This window comes from Parasteatoda tepidariorum, chromosome 10 (genome assembly GCF_043381705.1).
Source record: "Parasteatoda tepidariorum isolate YZ-2023 chromosome 10, CAS_Ptep_4.0, whole genome shotgun sequence".
Lineage (NCBI taxonomy): Eukaryota > Metazoa > Arthropoda > Arachnida > Araneae > Theridiidae > Parasteatoda > Parasteatoda tepidariorum.
Genome location: NC_092213.1, coordinates 79,936,366 through 79,949,239, shown reverse-complemented (window position 1 = coordinate 79,949,239; position 12,874 = coordinate 79,936,366). Strand labels below are relative to the sequence as shown.

At 32.6% G+C, this 12,874-nt stretch overlaps 1 protein-coding gene across 1 annotated transcript in view; it reads right to left on the bottom strand.

Moving 5' to 3' along the window:
• LOC107449763 (activated Cdc42 kinase-like) overlaps nucleotides 1–11,930 on the bottom strand; it is a gene marked incomplete in the record, with an annotated part of 76,446 nt that extends 64,516 nt beyond the window's left edge. The window contains 1 exon segment of the mRNA XM_043054925.2: nucleotides 11,737–11,930.
• Between the last annotated feature and the right edge of the window lie 944 nt (nucleotides 11,931–12,874).

Sequence of the window (12,874 nt, the reverse complement as noted above, 5' to 3'; positions counted from 1 at the left end):
AAGTCCTCCATGTTCCCACAACAAATCAATACCTCTGGGGGTACTGATCCAGGAGTTTCCTTGTCTTCTGGATTGGTTCAAAATTACAAGGCTACGGAGTTGAACGTAAGTAGTCGTAAACCCATGAAATTGGGTCGGCTGTTCAACGACGGTTATAAAATAAAATATATTAAGAGGAAACACACAATCATTGTGCTCTTGTGTGTGAGCTATACTGGCCTAGTTTTATTTAATTAACTTATAGAAATACGAAACAGCTGAGCATACTTATAACAAATAATGCTATAGTAAATTAAATAATTGAGTATAGCTGAAATATCCTTAAATGTCCAAAAGATTGGAAAGGATTGGATTGCGCTTTGAGCAGTCACCATATTTTTAAAAGAGGAAAATAAAAAATAAATTTTCCTGTATTTTCTGTAGAGAAAAACTGAAATAGGGAGATTTCCGTAACGTGATCTGTGGCAGAATAATCGCCAAGTCTTGGAAACTTTCGGGCAGTGGTCCGCGAGAAACTAAAANCTACATAAATTGATAAAAAAAAAAAAAAAAAAAAAAAAATCACAGAAAGGGACTAACTCGAAAGTTATAACTCGTAGCCACCCCCGAGCAAACAACTAAATGGTTTTTTTTAAAAAAATTTGCAAGTTTAAAATCAATTTGGCACCTTGGCGATTGTAGTTGGCGGAAATATCCCCACTCAAATTTCCATGTTATTTTAGGTGATTTTTAAATTCCTTGTATTGTCCAAGTTTTCCCTGTGGAGTGGCAACCCTGAATGAGACTTTTTTTTTTAATCTTCCGTGGCAAAAAACGCTCAAACTATTATTTATTTATTTGAGCTTTGAAGAACAACCCAATTAACATTTCTTACTCTTCCACTGACTGACCTACAGAGTGAAAACCATAACTTCCGGTCACATGGATCAGAATGAGGATCACCATCGAACATTTTTTTCCCTGTCGAATTCTTTTCATCCCTCTCTTCCAGACAACTGAGAGTCACGTGACAAGCATATCCGTCCTAATGACCAAGGATGAGAGAGTAATTAACAACTGTTAATTTTGTGGGTCACTGTCTGCAGCAAAATATTTATCAGCATCTATCTCATCACGAATGCAGAGAACGAAAAAAGCGTTGATGCGGCGAGAGAGATAAGAGAGAGAGTTTTGTTCCATGGCGTTCGTAATTTATGGACAGAGGCAGCTGATATTCCGGAGTGTCGCCTTTCATCTTCCTCAGGAATGCGTAATTATTATTAGAAAAGAAAAAAAAAAGGTAGACGTATGTACGCAGAGAAAGATGTGCGCAGCAGCATCTCAGAGATCTAAGATGCGATCAGATAAGTTGATCGCTTTTTTTTCTTCTTTAATAATATTATTCGCCCTGACTTGAAACTTTTTAAAGAAACAAGCACCAAAAAAAAAGAAGGTTTTTTACTGCTTTATCAGCAAATCACAGATAATTGATAACACTGACCGCTGTGTCAAAATTTATTTAGGGTTTTCTGCGACAAACCCTTACATCTTTCTGCAAGATACTTTTAATTATAACAAACACACATGTTACTTATTTAAAGTAACAAAAGCGTTAACTTTCAAAGAAAAACAACTTTTCGGAAAAATTAATTTAATTTTTTAAATTGAATATGTAATATTTTTTTTAATCTAATATTATAAGCGATATTCTCGCATGTTATAGGGAGTAAATCAATGAATTATTTCCTTTTTTTGTATTATTTTCTTTTTTTCATCAAATTTAAAAACAAATTTGTGAAATCCATTCTACACATCAAATTGTGAAATCCATAGCAGTAAATTACTGCTATGGATTTCACAATTCCATAGCAGTAATTTAATTTGCGAAATTACGCAAATTAAACTCTTTAAAAAGGGGGTTACAGATACATGTTTTCATTTCAAGATTTAGCTGTTTTAATAAATAATATCATTAAAAATATCAGATTTTAAAAACTGTGTAAAAATAATCAATAGCATTAACTGTTAAGAAAAAATGAAACAAATTTTTCTGCAGAAAAGAAAACCAAAACTTTTACTTAATAATTCTCAAATGAGAATAGAAAAAATATAAGCATTTTGAATATAATTCTGAAGAAAAGATAAAATCTTTCGAAAATTTCTGCAGAAAAGAAAAACCAAAATTTTTTTATTCCCCAAAGGAAAAATCTTTCTGCTTGGTAACATTCTGCGACAAACAATCAAAAAACTCGGTAACATTCTGCGACAACGTCGCAATGTTCCACGATTCAGCCATCTCCATAGAGACAACGCGAAAGAACTAATGCAAAACACATATCAGTGAAGTGCTGGTCCTAAAAAATGTTCCAAAATAAGCAAACTATCCCACAACGGTTATACTTACTTCAGGGGCCTGTTTAGGAGAAATTTAGGCCCAATTAAGTTAGCCCTTCGTAGATTATCAAAATCATACTGCCAACTCTTCTACACATTAATTCAAATTAACATTATGTGGCCAAGGGAAAACATGGTGCGTAGCGCTTTTAAAAAGTGCTTATTTTCGATTTTTGTTCTTTTAAGGTTTGAAAAGCCCTTAAGGGTGCTTTTTTCTTTGGGTGTTTTTAAAAAGTGCTTAATTTACCCTTTTTAAATAATAGATTTTTTTTTCGTTACCATGTCGATTTTCACTACGTATTATGCAAAAGCGTGCTTTTCACATTTGTTCTATTCAACGTTTTCACAATTCATTTCGGCGTACCGTCGGTCCATAGCGTTTGAAAGCTCCAATCATTTTACATTTTGGATGAAATACTTGCTAGCCCGTATGTGCGTCTACAGAGCTGGGTTAGGTGAGATTATTGCTCTTTCATAGACACCTCTGCTGCATTTTGCAAGATACTCTCAATTTTAGACTTCATATTCCACCCTCTGATATCGAACAGAAAAATCTCTAGATCTTTTTATGGTAGCTAATATAATCAAGAAAAAGAGTTCTTTGTCAAAAACTAGTTATTTTCTCACGATTATGTAAAGTCTCTGAAAATTATTTTGTATTTTGTTAATGTATATAGTGCTTTAAAATATTTTTTGAGTGCTTAAAAAGTACTTTAAAGGTGCTTATTTTTTGTTGAAAGATTTGGCTACGCACCCTGGAAAAAATATTTTTTTGACATGACAAGGCTTTCGAGGTATCGAAGTTCGAGAAGTTGTTGCACAATGATTCAGTGGCGAATGTGTGCATTGAACAAAGAAACCATATTTAATAACAAACAAATTTAATTAACAATAAAACAAAACGAAATGGGGCTCTCCAATAAGCCTTCCAGTCCAATCAATTGCCTGCCCGAAAGTGATTACAGAATTATTGAGAGTGATTACAACGCCGTCCCTTTATCAGGGCAGAAGTTTCGTAACAGAAGTCAAGAGTAAACTTTAGTTCCTTTAAAGAAAATCTACTGAATTTCAATACAAAAAAGAAATTCAACAATGAGTAAAACATTGGGCGATAGTTATAGAAAATTATGGGAAAAAAGATATTTGTTGAATAAATCAGGGGTGATTGCGAGCCCAATTAAAAAATCTTGAAAATTTCCTGAGTAAAATCATTAATGACGCATTTCAAAAAAATTAATGTCCTTATAACTTTAAATCGTTGATATATTCACAACGTGAAATTCTATATAAATTATGCATACCTGCCAACTTTTAATCCTTTCAAGGATGATTTTTCCAGTGGTAGTAAAATGAAATTTAAATTACAATATTAGGCAAAAACATTCGCTGTATTTTGAACAAGCTTATGCTGATTACTGCAACAAGATTACATATATATAATTGTGCTCTTGTGTGTGAGCTNTCACATTTATTATTCTACCAGAAAAAATATTTACAAATGAAAGAGATGCCAAGTATAAATTCTAGTTCTAATATTTTTAAATAAAATATACAAGAATTTTTATACATGAATGTGATCGATGATTTCTGTAAACTTCTGGACTTTGGATTTCCGGATCGCGGTTAGCGAAAAATCTCGAAATCCGGATTTTTTTTCCGGAGCACAATCATCTCTGATAAACGAAAATTGATCGAGCACGAGCCTTTTTGCAACATATTTTCTCTACCTCTCTCTTCATTGTTATTTACGCACTTATTCTTTCAGCCGCCTTTAAATTCCGAAAGTGAAGGAGGCACTCTAACGCCTCGTTGACACCCCGACCGACGTCAGCATCTTATTTCTCAGTTTCTATTTTTGGTTTCCAACAGCTCGAGAGTTTAAAGAACGACAAAGTGATCTTGACAAGAGAAATGATCTCATCCGAGTAGAGGGTTGACAAAGAAGGAAAAAAAAAAAATGTCGCACTCTTGACAAGGACCGGAGATAAAAAATTAAAAAAAAAAAAAAAAAACATTCGTCACCTAACCTGAAGATTGTCCTCATCCATCTTCAAACACAAGATCAATTTTAAGATCACGCAGTCCCTTTCACAATAAAATAAGAGCCGTAAAAAAATATTTACCTACTATTTAACCTACCTATAAAAGGCCTGTTTAGACGATCCAATTTCTTGGACAGAGATTGATTGATATTGATGGAAACTTGTTTTGCTTTGAGCTTGGATCGTGTAAACAAACATCCAAGAACTTGGTCCAACTTCTTGGACGATAGTAGAGCATGTTCTACTTTCCATCCAAGTTTTTTCTCTTTAACCAATCAGCGTCTTAGGTTTCGTGACGTCAACAAGCTGGCAGCAAATTATGTCATTTTGTTGTGGGTTTTCATAGATTTTAGTTCAAATAAATTGATCTGTTGAGGTTTATTTGTGTCATTATGATTTTATTTGAATTTATTTAGTAATTTTAAACTTATGTAAGTATTATTTTATAATGTTGAATATGAACAATGCGCATGCGCAAGTTTTCTTTCAACGAATCAGCGACATTCAAGAACTTGGATAGTGTCAACGAATCATCCAATTTCTTGGACAGAGAAATCCGTCCAATTTCTCGGATTCAAGAAATTGGACCGTGTAAACAGGCCTTAGGTCGATAACAGATAACGACAATATTGCTGATTAGAGCCATGGTGGCTCAAGGGATAGAGCGTTCGCCTTCCAATGAGGTGAACCGGATTCGAATCCCAGTGATGGTTGGTCGATACGAATTCCAAAATCCCGCTCACACTGACCACAGTGCTGACGTAAAATATCCTCAGTGGTAGATGGATCATGGGTTAGAGTCTCCTCGCCCTAACCGTAGGAGGTTTTCCTCTCCATGTAGAGCAAACGCGAGTCAGTTTAATCTAAAAACTCCGCCACGAAGGCAAATTTCTCCCAATGCTTGATTCAGGAGTTCCCTTGTCTTGTGGATTGGGATTAAAATAACAAGGTTACGGAGTTGTACATTAGTAGTCGTAAACCCAAAAATTGGGTTGGCTGTTCAATGACGGTTATAAAATAAAATACTACTGATCGCAAAGTAAAGATTGGTAATAACAGCAACTCTATTCAACACCGTTCCTTCCGATATTTATGATGAAAATATNATGTTGAATATGAACAATGCGCATGCGCAAGTTTTTCTTTCAATGAATCAGCGACATTCAAGAACTTGGATAGTGTCAACGAATCATCCAATTTCTTGGACAGAGAAATCCGTCCAATTTCTCGGATTCAAGAAATTGGACCGTGTAAACAGGCCTTAAGTCGATAACAGATAACGACAATACTGCTGATTAGAGCCATGGTGGCTCAAGGGATAGAGCGTTCGCTTTCCAATGAGGTGAACCGGATTCGAATCTCAGTGATGGCTGGTCGATACGAATTCCACAATCCCGCTCACACTGACCACTGTGCTGACGTAAAATATCCTCAGTGGTAGATGGATCATGGGTTAGAGTCTCCTCGTCCTAACCGTAGGAGGTTTTCCTCTCCATGTAGAGCAAATGCGAGTCAGTTTAATCTAAAAACTCCTCCACAAAGGCAAATTTCTCCCAATACTTGATTCAGGAGTTCCCTTGTCTTGTAGATTGAGATTAAAATAACAAGGCTACGGAGTTGCCAAAAATTGGGTTGGCTGTTCATACTGATCGCAAAGTAGAGACTGGTAATAACAGCAGCTCTATTCAACACCGTTCCTTCCGATATTTAGTCACAAAAAACAAGAAGTGTGAAAATATTTTCCAACTATTTAACCGACCTATAAAACAATAGACAAAAATTATTTATAAAACTGCTTGTAAGCTAGAGATGTGTATTGTTCTGTTTTAATATCATTAGCCTTTTGTGTTCTTACACCGACGGATCTCCGGCGCAAACAATGTGGTAACATGTACATCCCATAATCAGCCACGGACTGGCTCGCCAATGTGGTTGATCACCACACACGGCCCACTACAGCTCCATCTCCCTAGCCCCTAGGTGCTGGACGATGAGCCCCCCAACCAGTGTTGATCGTGGAGCCATATTTCTTACATGTATAAAAAAATAATTGTGTTGTGGTTCACTATTTAATATTGTAGTGTGTTTTTTTTCCATGAAGTTAGCCTCAATGTTTATATGCTGCAATATAAATCCAATTTCTAATAATAACCAACTTGTTGATAAATCTTTTAATCCTAAACAACCCAATTTAGGTTCGTAGTCCCTGGGGATGTTACTCATTAAAAATTAGGGACTTAATGAGCATTCTCCATTATTTAGTGAAACAAACATCTTCGAGAAGAAGGTGGGGTCAGTTTTCTAATAAGAGGGAAGGGGATGTGTAGGTCAACTGGCAGCACAGCGGAGAAAGGCCAAAGCCAACTTGTACACAATCGGCCAATTCTCCAGTCTCCACAATTTTGTCATGGCATCAACCAGTCTCACAGAACGCTTTAAGTTTTCTAATTCTTTACATTTTTAATGCCAGCATACTATCTTCAAGTATGAGTTAGGTGAAACATTGCACAAAATGCAATGTCACCCTGAAGGCACCATGGCCATTTCTACGGAATCGGTCGCAAGTACTGCAGGAAAGCGAAAAACGAAACCAGGTTTTGTTTTTTCTGGCTGCCACATTTCTTAAATGAGATTTCCTATTTTCTTTCTATGATTAATGAAACTGGGTAAGTGCAACCCAAACCCTACCTTAACAAGTAATTTAACTCCCTCATAATTAACCCTATCCCCAAATCCAAACTATTAGCTTCATCAGAATTAAGTTCATGATAATTATTGTTAATAATTGTAAACCATTGTGTTATTGGTTAGCTACTCTAGTTTAACCGCTTGCATAAGGCATTTAATAATTAACTGTGACTGATCACTATATTTGTAGTCTAATTAACTAGCTGTCGTTTAATATGTAAGTACCGTAATTGTAATGTAGGTGTAAAACGATTAATGTAATTTCAAATGCAATTATTTATAGCTGCAACTATCATTACCCGATTTACTGTTATTTTGCTACCGTCATTGTAATTAAATTGGTCTAAATTCATTGCCTTACATATGCATTATAAATGATTTTATATTATTATTTTGTTTATTGGTTTCATTTTATTTATTTCATGTTATCCTTTTTACTTTCAGGAAGTTCAGACAGACTAGCTTTAGTGTGTCTGAATGGTTGAAAGGCCATGACAAACTTGTAAACCCACATCACAGGTCAGCTGGCCACCTGCGATGACCAAACAGCAAGGAAGATTATAACAGAAATACTTTATTACACATTAGCAGATATGCGCAATATGTACAAGAACATGCGAACTACGTTTGTGAAACACTTTTTACCATCACATTATACAAAAGTCAAAATTTCCTCATTCAACCCTACAGCCAATATTTATCTTAAAAAAAAAAAATAAAAAAAACTATTCTAGAACATTTTACCTTATTTATTGAAAATTCAAAAAAAGAAAGGTATAAAATAAATCCCATTCTTGAGCTTTTAAAAAGACTTAAAGAAGAAATTAGAAGACATTCAATCTCAGCAGACTGTTTCAAAGTTAATTTAAAAAACAAAAATGTTGATGCAATAGATTTATCATATAATTTAAATCCTGCAAATCCATTTTGACACATATTCCCTTTTAGAAAAAACTACTAAATTTAAAGAAATATATGCTGTTATAGATAATAATCAATATCAGGGATGATTGCGACACAAAATAAAAAACCCTGAAAATTTTAAGTGCAAAAATTCAATATCAAGATATTAATTTCTATACCACGCATGTTTTGTATTTAACATAATGTTTTAACAAGATTTATAATGAAATCATTATGAATATCACATTACTTTTTAAAGGATTTAGCATGACTTAACGATAACAGGGTGATTGTGAGCCGAAGTTAAAATTCCGAAAAATTTCTTGACTTAATATTTAAATTGAAAAAAATTTAAACAAGGTTTTTTTCCTTTTTCTCAATATGTCTTAGTTTACTTAAAATATATTTAAAATTTTACACATAACTATGATGACCTGGAAAAGTAATTAAAATTTACAAATATGTCTTTCTTTCTTGAATTTATGATTATAATAACTATTTACTGATAAAAAAAATGAATATTAATCATGAATATATGCTTATAAAGTATCAGGCTCTCCCTTACAAACAAAAATAAACTGTGTTTTTAAGTTCCACCTTTGAAAATTTAACTTCCGGAAACTTCTGTGATCACTGTTAGAGAAAAATCCGGATTTTTTCTGGAGCACAATCAGCCCTGCTATAATAAAGTGGCGAATTATATAAGCCTTTGAATTATTTAGAACAGTGTTTCTTAACCTTTTTGATATAATGGACTCCTTTTAAAATTTTTTAAGAAGTCACGGACCACCCTCCTGTGAAAAAAATAATTGTAAAAAACATCAATTATTAGAAAACATTTAATTTAATTATTTTAATAGTATACAAAATTTTTAAAATTAATATTTTTAATGTGAAGGTTGCTGCTGCTTTTCCTTAATTAATAAAATGAATTGGGGGATGGTTTTCGAAAAAGCAACGTGTATATCATGTTCAACATTCAATCGATTTGGATGTTATGTTTTTATTGTCACAAGTGTGGAAAATACACTGAAGCAAACGGAATTATAGCGGCCATAGCTCGCTTTACAAGCAATGGGTAGGCTTCCAAACGTTTTAAAAATTAGGAGTAGTCAGCTGTCCCCCAAAATATAACTCATGGACCCCTTAGGGGTTCATGAACCACAGGTTAAGAAACCCTGATTTAGAAATAGAGGTGGATAAAAGCCTGATAAATTGAATTTATTAAAGCAAGAATCACAATTAATAAACTACCACACGAAAATATTTATTCGCTATCCGGAGCAAGCTGGCATCTCTGTAAATACATTAACAAAATGCTTCAAAGCAATTCCTTACAAAATGCTTCAATAAATTTTCAAAGACTTATTATAAAAATATTTTAATGAAATTTTTTTAATTAAATAAAAATTTTTTTTAATTAGATTAAAATTATTTTCAAAAAATACTTTTAATCACTATATACACTAACAAAATGCTAAATAATTTTCAGACTTTACATGATCATGATAAAATAACTCATTTCTAACAAAAAACTCTATTCTTGATTATATTAGTCGTTATAAAATGATCGACAGATTTTTTGGTTCGACCACAGAGGGTGGAAAATAAAGTCAGAAATTGAGAATAGCTTGCAAAATGCAGCTGAGTTGCACAAGAGAGAACAAGAATCTCAAACTCAACTCAGTAGACAGACATTCGGACTAGTAAGTATTTCATCAAACATGTAAAATTAATGGCACTTTCACATGCTATGAACCAACGGTACGCTGAAATAGATTGTGAAAACGTTGAATAGAAAAATGTGAAAAACACGCTTTTGCATACATGGCAAAAACTGACATGGTAACGAGAGAAAAAAAAAACTCATTTACAAAAGGGGAAAGTTAAGCACTTTTTAAATACACACCTTTAAAAAAGCACCTTTAAGGGCTTTTAAAAAACGAAAATTGAAAATAAGCACCTTTAAGCACTTAAAAACGCAACGTACCGTTTAATATATATATTTTTTTCCTACAAATCATGATTGATTATCATACAAACATCAATAATTTGAATAGTTTATAACCTCAAAAACTTAAAAAGGCAACCGCAATCTATTTTTCGACATTCCAATGAAATTTTTAGGTAGTTGGACACTGAAAGATGTTTAATTTAATAGCTGTTTAGTTTAAAAAAAATAATTCAACCTTTTGAAATTTTTTTATTTGTCATACCTTTATGTTTATGCAATTTAATTATTTTAATAAACTTCCATGGTTTTGAAAATTATTTTATTATTTGAGGATTACAACTGGTTAGCTTCACAAAGTTTTCCTTTTTTTTTTTATTATGCATAGTTTAAAAGTGCTTTATTTGAGTTTTTGGGGTAACAAAATGTGTTTAAATTTGTTAAAATTACTGCTTCATATCCAGGGTTGCAAAAAACCCACCCTTAAGTAAGATTTTCTAAAATTGGTTTCTTTTTTATCCTCTGTTACACATAAAAAACTAACTGTGTTTGGAGACTGGAGGAGTCACTTTACTGGCTAAATTTGATTGTATGGTCATTAATTGGTCAGTCCCTTTGATTTGCTTTCCATGCAAAAAATAATAATTTCCTCAAATATTTTTAAGATTAAAATATAAATAAAAAGTAATCCTGCGTTAAAATAAGTTTCAAACATGTGATGTATGTGAGTAACATTTTGTATTGCGATGTCAGAAAAAAACTTTTTTTGACTTATACACCAATTTACTTGTATTATTTACACTTTAATTNTTATTAACAAAATAATAATGAAGATAAACAAATTTGTGAAGGGTCCGATTAAAAGAAAAATCATTTTCTGAAGGGTCCGTTTTTAAGTTAAAATATTTTGTGAAGGGTCCGTTAACGGACCAAAATTTCTTCTAAACAGATCCCTGAAAATATAAATAAAAAGTAATCCTGCGTTAAAATAAGTTTCAAACATGTGAGTACATATAACATTTTGTAATTGCGATGTCAGAAAAAAAACTTTTTTTGACTTATACACCAATTTATATGCATTAATCACACTTTAATTACCCAATATAACCCAGAAAAGCCCAATAAAACACACCCGGGTTGTCTTCCAGAAAAATCCGGGTTATGATTTATGATTCATATCCTAAAAATGATTTATTTTATGCACGTTAAGTTTTTTAGTTCGTTTTAAAACATCATGGCATGTCATAGGGGTCTAAAGCATATTTGTGCCCACAGGCCCTGCATATTATTAAAACGGTGCTGATGATAGTTCTGAAATACTTTTAGGTACCTTAAATATTTTACTAACCATGAACTGTTAACCATAGCGATCTCTATACAAAGGTGAAAATCGGGTTAAAATATTTGTAGTTTATTACTATCCGCTTTTGAATTGACAAATAATCAAGAAAATAACTTTTGAAAATGATAGGCAAACTTCTGTAAGTAGTTATTAAAAGGAGAAATATTTTTAGACGATAGATTATTGACGGCTGTTCAAATATTAAACAATTATGTTCGGTAAGTCGAATGTCCGTGTATGTTCAGTGCAAGTTGAATATATTATGTGCAAGCAATAACTTGTGTATAATTATGACTCACAAAAGCTTGCTTGTTTTTGAATATGTAAATAAGATACATACAGTTTTCTTTTAGGTTATCGCGGTGATTTTCTTTTAGAATCTTATCAGTGCAAAAAGAAAAAAAAGAGAAGAACGAAAAATACAGCAAGAAACTCACCGTAAGAAAAATATCACTAGACTGGGGACCAGTAAATCCAAATGACATGAAATAGCACAATTTTATAAGATCACAATATTGTTTTCAGAGCACATATTCCACACCCACTACCATCGCTAGTAAGCTTGTCACTCCAAATCATAAACACTAAACACTCTGTAAACATCAAAGCAAATTTTACTTTGTGCATTTGTATCATATCGATAAGAAATATCGTGCAAATATTAATCGATTTTTTAGTGTCGAAAGTTCTCGTACAGTGTGGTCAAATCGGTTGTCGCTGCATTACTTACAAGCGATCGCAATGATCGAATACGCCATCTGGGGAGAAGACGGTTCCATGCCTTTGACCCTTCCCACTCCTCCTCTATTCAGTTGTATAGGAATGTACTACTATACTTTTCCATTTCTTAATATTTTACGTATGCAATTGTTAAAAATACCAATTAAAATTTCCATGATGATTTCTTTTAGAACAGTGTTTAATGAAGAAAATTATCTTTTACATATAGGATCCTTTAATATATCGAAAAACTAATTAAATATATAATATAATGTAAAAAAAAAAGAAAAAAGTAAAAAAAAAATTTATACACAGACACTTGATTTCAAACCAAGAACACATTTCGCATGCTAAACTATCGTGATAATATTGTAAAAGAAGTTTATAAAAAAAATATAATAAAAATAAACTAATTTTCCGGGATTTTTCGAGTTTTTAAGCATTATTTGAAATTTCGAAAATAAAAAAAATTATCTTTTATACATAGGATCCTTTAATCTATCGAAAAACACATTAAATGAATAATATAATGCAAAAAAAAAAAATAAAAGAAAAAAAAAATTTTAAAAATTGACCACAGCCGGAGTTCGAACCTGCACCTCCACGCTTTAAGGCGTAAGTCACTAGCACGCAGTCTTAGCCGTTGAACCACATTTATACGGGGATCGGGCTACTACATAGATTCAAGAACCCTTTCCCGGTTAGCTAAACAAAAGATTTGAGGGGTCTTTCTCGCCCCTCTAATTAGTCTATAAATATTTTCCTTTATTGGGTGGATTGGCTCAACGAGGTCAACTTTAGATCCGAGATACAAATTTATAGCTTAATATTAAAGGGAGTTAGACGGACTTGAAA